At 39.9% G+C, this 14,263-nt stretch overlaps 1 long non-coding RNA gene across 1 annotated transcript in view; it reads right to left on the reverse strand.

Moving 5' to 3' along the window:
- Positions 1-13,095: 13,095 nt before the first annotated feature.
- The window catches only part of LOC143689650 (uncharacterized), a 48,796-nt gene continuing 47,628 nt past the window's right edge, over positions 13,096-14,263 (reverse strand). Inside the window, exons 2-3 of the long non-coding RNA XR_013178867.1 lie at positions 13,825-13,920; positions 13,096-13,151 (exon numbers count right to left, since the gene is read on the reverse strand). This is a non-coding gene — a long non-coding RNA (uncharacterized LOC143689650). The remainder of the gene's footprint in view (positions 13,152-13,824; positions 13,921-14,263) is intronic.

Consider the following 14,263-nt stretch of genomic DNA (forward strand, 5'->3'; position numbering starts at 1 on the left):
AGACGATTCATGATCACTCATTGCATTAGCTTCTTTGGCTGTCCCAGTTATTTTGCAATTAGGTTGAATCATGTGACTATTTCTAGCCAATGGACTGTGTCCCCTCTAGGCTAAGGCAGGCAAGAGCCAACCTTCTCCTCCCCTGCAGCAGTGACCTTGTGGCTGCGGCAGCATCATAAGAGGGAGGGGCCTTGATCCTTGAGCCACCAGGTAGAAAGTCCCACCCACATGCATTGGACCTACTGTGCGAAGCCACCCAGGTTGTAGGCTTCTGCTTTTGTGGCAGTGATATTAATATCCTACCCTGATTAAAATGCTATGTAAATGCAATATCACAGTTACATGTGAGAGGGAAGGATTAACCTAGCATCCAATGTCTGCCTGATATTTACCTGCCAGTGGAACCTACTGCAATCCTTGAATGTGAACCTCTATTGTCTGCTTTGAAAACAAGGAGCAAGACAGCATATGTGACTTCAGTTAGAAGGATGGCTTCTTTGATTCCCCACCACTCTAGGCAGGGTACTCCTCATCCCAATTCTCCACTCCCAGGTCCTTCACACAAGCTTCCCATGTTTGCTTCTATTCCAAGGCTGTCTCCGTATTTCTGTGGCTCCCTGAAAACACTAGGTCTGTGTCTCTAGTTCCTAGTGCTATGCCTACCTCAGAGTAGACACTTAAGAAACCATTTTCAAATGAGGGAAGGGACACCGTTCTTCCTGCATGGTGGAAGTGGCATGGCTCCAATTAACTCCTCCATTCTGGGGAGTTTGAGACCTCTGGTCTTTCCCCGTGGTCAAAGCCAACCTGGGCTGTACAATTATAGAACAGTTTGGTGGAATTATATCTGTTTTCGACGTTTTCAACCTCCAAGACTTAAGGAGTTACCCAAAACATCATTAACGTTTTTCAATCACTAACTATGGATTTACTACATATTTATCCACCTGAATGAATCTCAAATTATTTCACTCATTATTTCATTCACCCATTCAATAAACATTTATTAAGTGATTACTATTGTCAGATACTCTTCTTGGCATCAAGTGAAAAAATAAACAAGAAATTCCTATCTTCATGGAGCTTCCTTCCAGTGAAGGGTATCGTCTTCCACTGGACAACCAAGCAAGTGAACACAGAGTACTCTGGGGTAGTAAGAGCCATAGAGAACAGATGAGAGAACAGGATCAGTGATGGTTTCCCCAAGGAGCTGATACTTTACTCCATGAAGAGGGGTGAGGGTCTTTTGTGGTTGTCTGGAAGAAGAACATCCAGCATGCAGAGACCAAGTGCTCAAACCTTGCTTTTAAAATATACCTATTTTAATTTAGAACATCATTATGTGAAGAGTACTTGCCTTTAACTATAACATCTTCTAACTAGTGTCTTGCACAATTAAATTAAAAATGTAAGCTCCCAATTATGCTCTGAGCCCTGCTGTTCTAAGATCGGTACAATCTTAGACACAATAGTGTCTGTTTACCCTATTTTGGTTTTCATGAGGTCATGAACTTTCATAAAATCTTCTCTGAGCCTTCATTTTAGACCAAGGTCCCCTTTCCTCATAGAGTGGCCCTCATGGAAGGCCTACTCCACTCCGTGCCTGTTGACTTCAGTTGTTCTTCCCCACTTTTAGTTTCAGGGTTTTGTGCAAGAACTTATGCCATATTTTCAATACTCAGCTATAAGATTGCTTTCTAGGTCACCACTTATCTTCGTGGGAAGAATTAAAATAATTCCAATATTCTTACATATTAGCCATTGTCTTCATTAGGAAATATTTCATTGCAAGGTGTGGGAACCTATTTAGCAATGTCTAGATCAGGATGTTCAACCATGGACAGCATTATTCCCACTCAAGGGGCATTTGGAGATGCATGGAGGGTGTTTTCAGAGTGACTGAGGGATGCTCTGTCATTTGGTATCTAGGGGTCAGTGATGCTACACGTTCTATAATGTAAAGGACCGTCCTGCACAACAATTGTCCCATACTATTAGTATCCTGCTGAGAAATTCTTGTTCAGAAAAAGAAAGTTTTACCATAATTCAAATAAAATTGGGCTGCTCTCTGTCCAGTCTCATTCGAGGATCCTATTAAGAAAGCAACACAAATCTGTTTACTAAGAGGGCTTTGAAAAGTCTTTGCTAAGAAAACTTGAAGTTTCCAGAGGACAACTGCATGTAAGCAAATGGTAAAACTTCGTAAAAATCTCTCCCAGTATCTCAGTTATCTCAGTTGCCCAGTCTTAAAGAGAATTCTTTAAGAGAATATTCTTTAAGAGAATAAATAGTTTTATTCTCTTAAACCATCCTCAACTTCTCCTGCAAGCAGTCTCACCTGAATATTTCTCTGCTCCTGTCCCACACTTGGAGCATGTACCTTCTTTTCTAATGCAAACTATGTCAGTTTTTCTGTTTGCTTTTTTAACCCTGTACCAGATAGATGTACATTTGTATGACTGTGTGTGAATGTGTACACATGTACAAGAAATGATGAGGCTATGCACACGTATTTTTAATCTTTTACAATGGTAAAGTTAAGGGGGAGTAACTAAGGCTACAAGGTATGCTTTTAAAATCCAAAGACCAGGAGTACAGCAGTGTGTCCTAGAAACTAGGAAGCATTAGGTGTTGACCATTCTGTCCTGCCCTTTCTAATCCATTCATATCTTCTTCTCTTGATGATCTACTGGACTCCCCTTTTGGCTGACCTGCATTCTCAATCAGCTTTCTAGCTCCTCTCTTCATAACTCCGGCTTGTATTTGGCTTCAGGGTGCAACATGACCCTCCAGCTCCAGGTACAACACATCTGACTGATGCATTCTCTGTTTCTCTATTTCAAATTCCTATGTGGGAAGATCTGATCAGTTACATTTAAGTCAGGTGCCCTCCCATCCCTGCCTCACAGCAGCTGTGGTCTGTGGGGTGGTCCCTTCCAAGCTGTCAGCAAGGCAGACTCTTTAAGAAGGGACTGTTGACGGAGGAGAAAGAATGGGTATCTTTGGTCCAGCAACACAAGTACATTTAGTTCATGGTGACAGTTAATCAATATTTGAAAATTCCAGGTTAAGGTTAAGAGAATAACTTGAGCTTATTATTTTTCCAAAGCAATTAAGCTGCTCCTGCAGCAGATTAGTGAAATGCAGAGAGGCTATATTACACAATGTGCCTCATTCCTCTCCCATTCCTTTATAATTATAGAGCAAGTGCAAAGCTGAGTTTTAGTCTTTATTTTGAGTATTCCTGGTTTTCACCCACTTTGGCCAAGACAGGAATATTTAACATATAATGTCAAGGGTAGTCTGGTCATAAACGCTAAGAAAATTTTAGGGATGGTCCAGACTTCTGAAAGGGAGATATGCCACTTATTTGGTGGTGGTGCATTAACCCTAAGGCACTATAAATATTATTTCATTTTAATAGCTTCAAAGTCATTCTTCAGTGCCTGTTGAGAACCAGTTACATTACTCAGTTTGATGCACTGTCAAAAAGAATCAAGTTCTCTGCTACTAACAACTATAAGAAAACCATCATTTCCTTTGGTCAATTGGGAAATGTAAGTTACACTATCATTTTTATGTTGACAGAAAGTTAAAGAAGAAAATGAGACCTTCTGACTTTCTACTTATTATTCTCCTAAGTTGAACTGAAGACTCCAGAAATATTGCTACTATGACTAAGACTCACCTTTCATGGAAACATAGATAACTAGAGCTGACTGTGGTTTTAGATTTAATCTCAGCCTCTTGTTTTTAAAGAGGAAACTGAAGGGTAGATCAAGGGGCTAAGTGACCAGGTCAATGTCACATGGCTAATGGGTATCTTTCCATAACAGTCTATTTCTTTGGTGACTTCAATCTGAAGTTTTCAGCTCTCTAGATAGAGAGTTAAGTTGTTTGATGAAGAACACACGAACAGTGCAACTTGAGAGTGTTTCCACATTATTCTTTGGTGCATCCATAGGAGATGTCTTAGCTAGGATTCCAAGAACCCTGTATGATGACCAACTTCATACTGTTTTTAAAATTCTTATTACAATGTATCTACATGTGCTTGAAAATTTATTTTTTATGTACTTTTAGGTTTTTATTTTGCAGCTTTAAGTTTCTTTTTTTTCCAGAAAAGTAAAAAAAAATTCAAACAGAATTATCAGGCAATTATAAATCACTTAAGCAAGAGCTAGTAGGAAACAGGACCGATATGTAAATACTACTCAAACAGCAAATGAATAGGCCCAGGAGTAAAGGATCCCTGAAAAACAAAATTAGAGAAAAGACCTGAATGGAGAACAAAACAGAATTTCACATGGATCAGAAGCATCTTACTACAGTCATTTACTTAGAAAAAACTTGAGGTTACTATAGAGATGGGGTAAAGTGCAAAAAGTGTATTAACCTTAAGTGTTCACCTGGATGAGTTTTTGTATTTATCCATGTACCCACCACCCAGATCAATACCTCCGGCACCTCATAAGATATCTTTTTTCAGTCTGTACCCCATCCCTCCAGACAATTTCTTTTCTGACCCTTGTCATCATTAGAGCATTCCATTTCTTATCTAAAAGGAATTAAAAATTTAAGCTAGCAAGAAGATTTAAGCCGTTCATTAATTTAATAAATACTTAATGAGTACCCTGAAATAAGCATACATAGACCCTGGAGATTGAAGTGGATGAACAGGACAGAAACCATTCTGCATTATTATAAATAAGGCTAGGGCCATCCGTACCCTTCAAAGTCTTTGTTTTCTTAACTTCTGTTCCAATTGGGAGTCTTTATGAAATATATTTCCGATATCAATTCATATTACTTTTTATAGACTTAATACTGGGTTTGGACTTTAAAAAATCATTTTATTGAAGTATAAAAGGCTTGATTTTGCACATGAAAAGAATGAGTGAGAATGGCAAAATGTAAATGTTTCTCACTTACTCAATGGGAATTCCAGCTGTTGGGACGACAGACCATAGCTATGGTTGTACTTGGACAGAACACCCTAAGTGAGGGCAAATTGCCCAGAAGGGAAAGAAGGCATGCTCCTGTTGTGATTGGGGCCCTGTGTCATGGGGCAGGAGCAGAGAGGCCAGGGCAGGGGGCAAGAAGAGGAAGATGGAATCAGATGCCATGAGGATGCTGCATGGGCAACCACTGGGGAGAGTGACACTAGGTGTCCACACCTCATTCATTCTTGAAATATATACTACTGTAAAAGCAAAGTGGGCAGGAACCTGATTATCGTATCACAGTGTCTGAATGATGACTGGACACTTTCTGAGGGCACTTCCCCAGAGAGAAAAACCCCAAAGGTCAATTGCAGGTACTATTCTTAGTCAGTGCTCTTGCAGATTTCAGCACTTTCATAGTCAACCTATGACATTCAGAAGATAGAGCTGGACTTAAATGCATTTGTTCTTAGAAAAGGGAAAAGCAATGATCAGTTTTTCACAAATTCAGAAAAGAGAAATATCTGCTTTCATTATTTCTAAAAAAAAAAGAAAGAAAGAAAACAGTGGGCACCACTGAAAGCAACACCAGTCTATCTCAGTAGGAAACGGCTTCTGTAAAGTGGGATTTGGCCCCCTCTGGATTTATGGGAGTTCTAAAAGGAATCAAAATGTTTGCCCTTTACCATCTACCAAAAAAGTGTGGGGACGGAAGAGTGGAGGGCCTCACAGATTAAAGTCTCAAATAGCTGTGAAGAGTTTGCTGTTTGCCTTTTTTTCCTTGGCAGGAATGGAAAGCTTTCTAAATGAGCATTATTTCAGACAAATAAAGGGGCTCATGATTGATGTGTTTTCATGTGATCCTTTCTTGGTTTGACACAGAAAATCTACTAGAATTGAGCTAATTTACAAATGAAGGGGTTACTTTCACTTTGGTTTGTGGACATAATTGTCTCCATTAACTTTAATGGGAGTAGCGGGGCCAGGTCTGAAGGGAGAATGGATGGCTGCAGCTGGTGGGTTTTATTGAATTCACAGAGAAAATGCAGTGTACATTTCAACACTCAAATGCCACACCTGAAGAAAATAGAAGCTGTTTGAAAGCATTCACGTTTTTCTCTACAGAGCCCTAAAAGGAAATAAAATGAAAGCCCACTATGCACAAGAACAATTTTGTGTGGCCATTGAAAAGATTAAAGCTCATTTTAAAAGGATAGTGAACACTCCGTCTTGAGAAATGGGGGCATGTGTGGCTATAGACAAACATCAACAACCAGTTGCTCATGTCTGCATCATGTAACCAGCCCAAGCCCATCACCCAAACGTTACGCTGGCCAATAAAACCTTCTTAACAAAAGAATATGAGGTATTACCAGGGAAGTATTTCAAAGTGAAGACCTCTGTTTAGCACTTTCCAAGAACAGATATCAAAAGTGCTCTCGTCATTTGGCAAGAGAATGAAGTTCACGTTTAATTATAAACCAGCTTAATGAACGATGCTACCGTTCTATGGCATTGTGTATTGTGTGAAAATGGCCAAAGGGCTCTTGGTGAACACAGCCCTCCCTAGGATTTGATATGTCTAGCAAATATTTGGCACTTAAAAGCACCTGTTGAATAAAAGAATGAATGATTGATGCTTACAATGGTCAATGCACTCTCCTAACCAAGAGAGTCAGACATGATCCCAGCTCTCTAGAAACCATAATCCAGCAGGTACACAATGAGAAAGTTCTTCCAGCTCTAATGGTTATGGACCAAATAGAAAGCATATTACCGAAGTACAGTATTTAGGAGTATAAACTAGGTAAACAGGGGCCGCATAGAAGGAGCAATTAATTCTGTCTGAAGGGAGCTGGAAAGTCTTTGCAGGGGAAATAACATTTGACTGATGCATCGTTTTAAAGTCAAAAAAGGAAATGAATGAGCACAGGATCAGCATATGAAAGTGCATGCTCTTGAGAGAAGAGCAAGTAGTCCAGTGTGGCTAAAGCTGATTGGATGTGTGTGGGAGACAGTGATATGGAGAAGTAGGTAGAGATGCAAGGTTCAATCAAATTGTAAAGGATTTTGAGTGTAATGTAAAAAAAATTTGGCCGTTTCCTAAATTTTTAAAAGATAAGGTGATTACATGATTCAACGTGAGTTTTAAAAGGATGACTCTGGCAGCAGTGTAGAAGATGTATTGGGAGGGAGAAAAGAGATTGGAAACAATGATATTCATTATAGAGGACATTGTATTAACTCAAGTGAAAAAGGTGGTAATCAGAGAAATAGGAATGGGAAGAAGTCTGCCCAACCTTCATCTATCCACTCATCCATCCATCCATCCATTCATCCATCCATCCATGCAGATATCCAGACATCCATCCATTTACTCAATCAACACAAATATCTGTGAAATGCTGTAAAGTCAACACCAGTGCCTCCTCAACACCATTTTGCTCCCCTCATTTTTTCCAAAAAACCTCGATTTAATTCTGATATTGGATGGCCATACATTTTGGAGATGTTGGGTTCTTCCTCAGTCCTTGGCAGGTGATCTCAATTAGTTTAAATCATTCATTCATCTATTCACTCATTCAACAAATATTTGCTGAACACTTATTAGGTTACAAGCACTGTTTTCGGAACTTGGAATCTTGCAGTGAGATGAATAATCATGATTCCTTCAATTAAGATGCACACACACTCTCATTGGAGACATTTACCGTGACTGGAGTACATCAAAATTAATTGTAGTGAGATTTGCAAGGCTCACCCATATCTTCAGCTTTTCTCCTGGACACACATTCCCTCTTGCAGTTAGACAGTCCAAAGTGCCTGTTTCTGGCCAATGGACTGTGGTTGGAAGTGAGGCCAGCATCCTTTTTTCCTGCTGTGCTGGGAAGCTGGCCTCACATTCCAGATGATATAGTGACAAGAACCATCATTAGCCTGGGTATCTGAGTATGAGTGGCATGCAGGTGTCCTAGAGAATCACTTTTATCTGAGCAGTCTTTGCTTTGAAAAAAAATAAACCTATGTTAATATAATGTCTAAGATTTGGGAGCTGATTGTTACTTCAGTATAAACTATCTCACCTGACTAATGAATGTTCAGGTATGAGCTAAGTGCCGTAGGACCACAGTGGAATGATGAACCGACTGCATGAGGGAGTCAAAAAGAGAATTCAGAGATGATGCTTGAGCTGGGATGTAAACATGATCAGGAGGTAAGATGGGCAGAGAGGAAAGTGAAGGGTTCCAATATAGAAGAAACATTCTGGGTAGGGGCTTGGGAGCTTACAATAGCATGCCCTGTTGGGGGAATCACATGTGGTATCTCTGGGCTGCGTGTGGCTTTGTCTGGCGGGTTGAGCTCATTATTTCAAGGGCCTTCCCAGCACACTGATGGTGGATGATAAGACAGCAAGGGTCCTGAGGAAAAGGGGCAAATTGAACATCAAAGCTTTTACTTAATCATGATAATTAGAGGTAGAATTAAGGGTTTCCTTTCCACTTGAGGCTTTCAGTCTTTGTTCTCACTAAGTACCATTAAATGAAGTGATACAACCTATTAGGGCCTTTCACACAATTCTCCTGACCCACTGAGATCTCTTTCGAGATTTTTGGAACCAGTGGTATAAATAGGAATTATCCAGGCAGAATTAACAAGCGTGGGTGGATGCCATTTGAGTTGTATATATTTATAGTCTAAAAAAGGAAACCTACAAATACCCTGAGAGCAGTGACATGGGGGCAGATTTAACTCTATAGAGAGGGACAATTACACCACTCACCAGGATTAATGATTTTTAAAATCCATTCTCTAAGGCTCACACACTTTATAATAAAGTACATGGTGTCATAGAACTTGTTAGATGTCGCAAGAAAACTAATAGACTAGAAAATACTATTCAGTCAGCTTGCAGAAGCGAAGAAAGTTTTGCTTTCCCTTTGTATTTATTATCTTTTTTTTTTCCAACATGACAACTATTAAGTTTATAGATACTCAAGTCTATAAACTCCTCTACTTGGAGGCAAAAGTGTGCTAGTTTTAAAAATATTTCTCCCAAAGCTTAGGTCAAGTTAATGAAATAAAGTAATACATTCAATCGTGTAATAAGTATTTACCAAATGCCTCCTCTGAGTCAGACAATGAACCAAGGCTTGGGGATATTGTAGTTAAAAAAAAAATAGATACATTTTCTGTCTTACAAAGTTTGCATTTGAATATGGGGGAGAGATTATAAACAAATAAATGAGTATATGTATATGATGTCAGATGGTGGAAAAAAATAAATCTGGGAAAAGGGAGGAAATGCTGGGAGTTGTTTGCCATTATATATGGTGGTTGAGGAAGGCCTCGCCTTGATAGAGTGATGTTTATGCAAAGACCTGAAGGAAAGGAGAAAGAGACCATGTAGAATCTGGGGATAGAGAGATCCTGGCAGAAGGAGCAGCCAGAGCAAAGATGTTGAGGTGAGGTATGCCCGGTATATTTTTAGCACGCAAAGAGGCCAGTGTGACTGGAATGGAGTAAGCAAAGGGGAGAATAATGGGGAACAGAAAAATCTTGTGGGCCAGATCCTGCAGGATTTATAGGTCACTTTAAGAATTTTGGCTCCTGTGTTGAGTGTTACAGGAAACCACTGAGTGCATTCTGTGTGCACATGGAGTGTGGAGGGGCAGGGGACAAAGCTGAGAGACAACTATCTTAATCATGTAGGTGAGAGTTGATGGTTTGGTTCCAAGAGAAGGAATGGAAGTGTTGAGAAATGGCCAACTTATGATCTATTTTGAAGGTAGAACAGACAGGAGTTGCTGTTGGGTTACATGTTGGGCATGAGTAAAAGAGGGTCTCTAAGGGTTATGACCTGAGAATTAGAAAAATGAAGTTGCCATTGATTGAGATGGGAAAGAGAGAATTTCAGTGAAGGGCCAGGAAGGGGGCTGTGGGTGTTGGAAGGATAATCTGGGCGTGAAAACTGAAGATGCCTATTAGAGAGACAGCAAACAAATATTTAATGCCAGGGAATGGGATGTAGAAGGGCCACTTTGTCTATGGAGCACCCAGTAGGGGATTATACAATGTTCATTGGATAAATGAGTGAGCAAATTTGGAGAACTGAATTTTAGCTTTTCAACTTTGGGAAAAGCATCCCATCTGTTTTTCAACTTTGGGAAAAGCATACCATTCCTCCGTTTGCATCAGAAATATAGAAATAGTATAGCAGAGATGTCTTGCTTTAAGCAAGTCTGATGTTTTAAAAAAATCATGATGTGATGGCAGTTTATGGGCTTACATTGTAAAGATACAGGATGCATTGTTGTTTTTAGGGCACTTTTCAAATGTATTTCAATAAGGATATATCATTCAAATGTCAAAACGTTTGATGTCTGATGGAACAGATCTGTGCCCTTCCCTCCCATAAGCTGGCCCCTCCATTGAGGTCTGCCTACATCAGGAACCAGAGAGGAACACACTTCTAGGCGTTACCTGCCTTTAAAGGGCTGAAGGTGGGCCATCAAGCAACTCTGTCCGTGATGTGATGGAAGATGGCATATGGTGTCCTCTGATGGAGCAGGTGCAAGTTGGAGCATTTCTAAAATTTCACCCCCGCTGGCTCACTGTGACACGGATAAGTATTTTCAGATTGAATTGTTTCCAGCTGTGCTTTTTTCCCTTGATCTTATTTATTTTGAGATCACTTCAAACTTACAGAAAACCTACAAGAGGAGTACAACAAGCTCCTGAAGATCCTTTTCCCGGGTACATCAATTACTTCCATTTTGCTCTATTTGCTTCTATTTATTTATCATTCTCTTTCTTATCTCTTTATCTCAAGCATACACACATATATATGCAGATACATACAAATTTGCATATTTATGTTCATATATATATTATTTCATGATATGTGAGACTAAACTGGAGAACATCATGTTCCTTTACTCCTAAGTACTTCAGTATACATTTCCTAAAAACATAAATATTCTATTACATAATCATACTATCAGCATCTGAATCAGGAAATTCAACATCAACATAATACTATTACTGAATTTGCAGTCCATATTCAAATTTTTTCAGTTTTAACAGTAGTGTCCTTTATGGCCATTTTTCCCAGTTCGAGATCCAATGCAAGATCCATGGAATGCATTTAATTTTCATGACTTTGGTTTCTGTTCATCTAGAAGAGCTCCTCAGCCTTTCTTTTGAAAAGTAGAGGCCAGTTACTTTGTAGAATGTCCCTCTGCTGGGCTTGTCTGATGCTTCTTCTGGGATTAGAGTTGGGTTCTGCATCTTTGACAGGAATACCACTGGAGCGATGTATTCTCAGAGCTTCATTTCAGGAGGTACCTGGTGTCTGTTTGCCCCAGGACTGCTGATGTTGACTTTGCTCACAGAGTTAAGATGGCACCCTCCAGTCTTCTCTGTTGTAAAGCCACTATTGTTCTCTTTCCAATTAATAATAATTCATGGAGAGATACTACAGGGTCTGTGAGTATCCTGCTCCTCATCAACCTTTCACCCACTAGTCTTAGCCTCCAATGAGATTTCCCATCTCTACGTTGACTGACTTTTATGACTGTAAGCAGTAGCATTCTCTTACAGATGCTGATATGTGTCTGGCATCTCCTGAACTAAGCATGCATAAGACTATTCCTTTCTAGGTCTTTCTGTTGAGCTCAGTGGTCATGACTGAGGCACACATGCACTCTCATCCTCTGTGGGTATTGAGCACTGGGTAGGGTACAGCGCTCTGACAAGGTGTTATACAACTCACAGGCCTTCTGGTAAGCAGAGGGTCTGTTTCAGCCCTTATTTAACACATGAAGGCCAGCTAATACAGCTGAGAGCTCTGTGTAGGTAAAATGTGTACAGTCTGTGTGTACTTCTTAAGGTTGTAAAGTATAAGTTATAAAATAAATCCCTGATGTGAGTTTTCTGCTTAACTTTCATTTCCTATCCCTTTAAAAAATGGAATACAGCAGTATTGAAGTTATTTGAAGATTTCATTTGTGTTCTAATACATTGACCTGTTGTGTGGCTAGATATAAAAATACTACTTCCTAAGCAATTTTCAGGAACGTCACTTCCTTCAACAACATGGAGGCACATATGTACCATCCCCCAGACATGCATATGTGACACCTTCCTCCTCTTCTCTTATTACATGAGTTTTATAATATTTTAGTGAGAGTTAATAAAACCTTTTTTTTTAGTTTCTCCATGAATAGCAATGATGCAAGACCATGAAAACCAAATTAAGGTATAAATTCTTTATGTTACTAAATGATAATTCATGCAAAGCAATGAATATTATTGACCCAAGAGTATTGGAACAATTCCTAAACATTGTCTTATAAATTATAAAACATATTTAAAAATATTCAGCAAAATGAAAAATATATGCTTTTGGAAGTTCCCCATTCTCCTGCATGTCTCAAAGACTTCCCAGTCACTGATTTCTCTTAGTCACTGCCACATTTAAAGGTCAATTCTGCCCTGGAATGGGCAACCCTGGCTTAGCCCACCCCAGGACCTGCCAACCAGTAGTTGGCCCCTTCTTGCCTCTCCCAGACCTCCCAGGAGCATACACAGACTTCGGAGCTTGGTGAAATGCTTGGATAAATGAAAGAATAGGACAAGAAAGAACCTGTTCATGTGAGCATGTGCGCATTGCAACAGATGCTCTCCTCTACCGAGCACAGAAGCTTTTTGTCTGAATAGTGCTGAGTGGGGCAGAAATGGTTCCTCTTGTGTGCAGCTGAGGGGTGTATAAGCATGTCTCAAGCGGTGCTTCCAGGGAGAATGTCAGACTTTTGGAATTTTTAATGTGTTCCACTATTGCAAGACTAACAATCTGTTCAGAGACAACTATTCAACTCTGATCTTTGCTGTATGTGCTCAAAATGAGACCTCCTAGTGGAAGGAGTGGGACTGAAGAAACCGACAAGAGTATAGGAACATTTCATTACAGTGATGGTCCAGGGTTGTATCTTTTGTACAGTGCAAAATCCAGGAAATCTTCAAAGAGAGCAGACACACACAGACGTCCAGGCTTTGTGTTCCTGCTGGAATGACATCTTAGAGAACCCCGCATTTCCTTGGCATGGGTTGTACGTTACTGTTCTATCTGTAGAAGTAGTAGCTCCAGCACCAAGTGAGTTGATTCATCCTTTTGTAAAGCTAGATGTGTGGCTGGGATGCTGACTAGCCCTTAAAATGAAAGTGCTCTTTTAACACCTGTGTCCATGTATTGGATAAATTTTCAGCAGAGCTCTTAAAGCTTTCAAATATTCGCTGCTATATAGAAGGGCTACATTATTATTCAATTACGCAGGAGTTTCTTTATGCAAAATCCAATAAGACATCTATAGATCTGAAGTGAAATCTTTGCTTCCTTTGGGAGATTGCTCCCTGAGCCAGGGAGTCTGCAGTTCTGTGATTGGTTGTCTTCCCAGAGACTGCTCCCCTCAACGCTAGTTTATTGAACTTTAAGCTAATAGGCCACTGTTTTATTAAGTGGAAAGGTTTATGGGTGGCTGGTCAGTCAATAACATTGACCATTCACAAATCAAATAATTAAATCAAACGAAGCCTACACAAGGTGGGTCGACAATCACATTTAGAGTAACTTTCCAAGGCCACGTCAATGGGTACGACTTATTTTTCTAGGCTCCAGTGATCCTCGGTTTGGCTTGTAGTGGTGGCTTTGGGTTGTGGGAATGTGCAGCAATACACACATTATGGTCTGTGTATTTGTCTTGATCCCCCACTAGAGTGAGATGTGGCTGTCACAGTAGCGAGCTGCTCATTTGCCAAGGGCACTCCAAAAGGTACTTCTGAAACTGCCAGGATTCAGACAAGAAAACTGACTCAACACACATACCTCTTGTTCATGCACAGCCGTAGCTGTTTAGCAGAAAGGCTCTCACTGGCTGTGTCTTCTAGGGAAGAACAGGACACTTCTCAAAGCATTTTCTTACTTCTCTCCATGGCAAGATCAAAGGTAGGAAATTAAGGAAACAAAAGAATTTGTATTAAACTTGGTGTCATCCTTAGCATTAGAAGTAATAGTGATTTTTCTAGTTTCCCATTTATTCACCATTTATGAAGCTCCAGTGATGTAATCTTTATAACAGTGACTTAGATGCTCAAAACCACATCATGGCTCAGGTAGTATTCTGATTTTACAGATGAACAGGGCTCAGAATATAAACCAATGAACCTGGGATTCAAACCTAGATCAAGTCACTATCAATAAAATATTTGGATGGATGAGTAAGCCCTACCCAGACCTTACAAGACAAATCCCAGGGTTGTAAGAA

The sequence above is a fragment of the Tamandua tetradactyla genome, chromosome 7 (genome assembly GCF_023851605.1).
Source record: "Tamandua tetradactyla isolate mTamTet1 chromosome 7, mTamTet1.pri, whole genome shotgun sequence".
Lineage (NCBI taxonomy): Eukaryota > Metazoa > Chordata > Mammalia > Pilosa > Myrmecophagidae > Tamandua > Tamandua tetradactyla.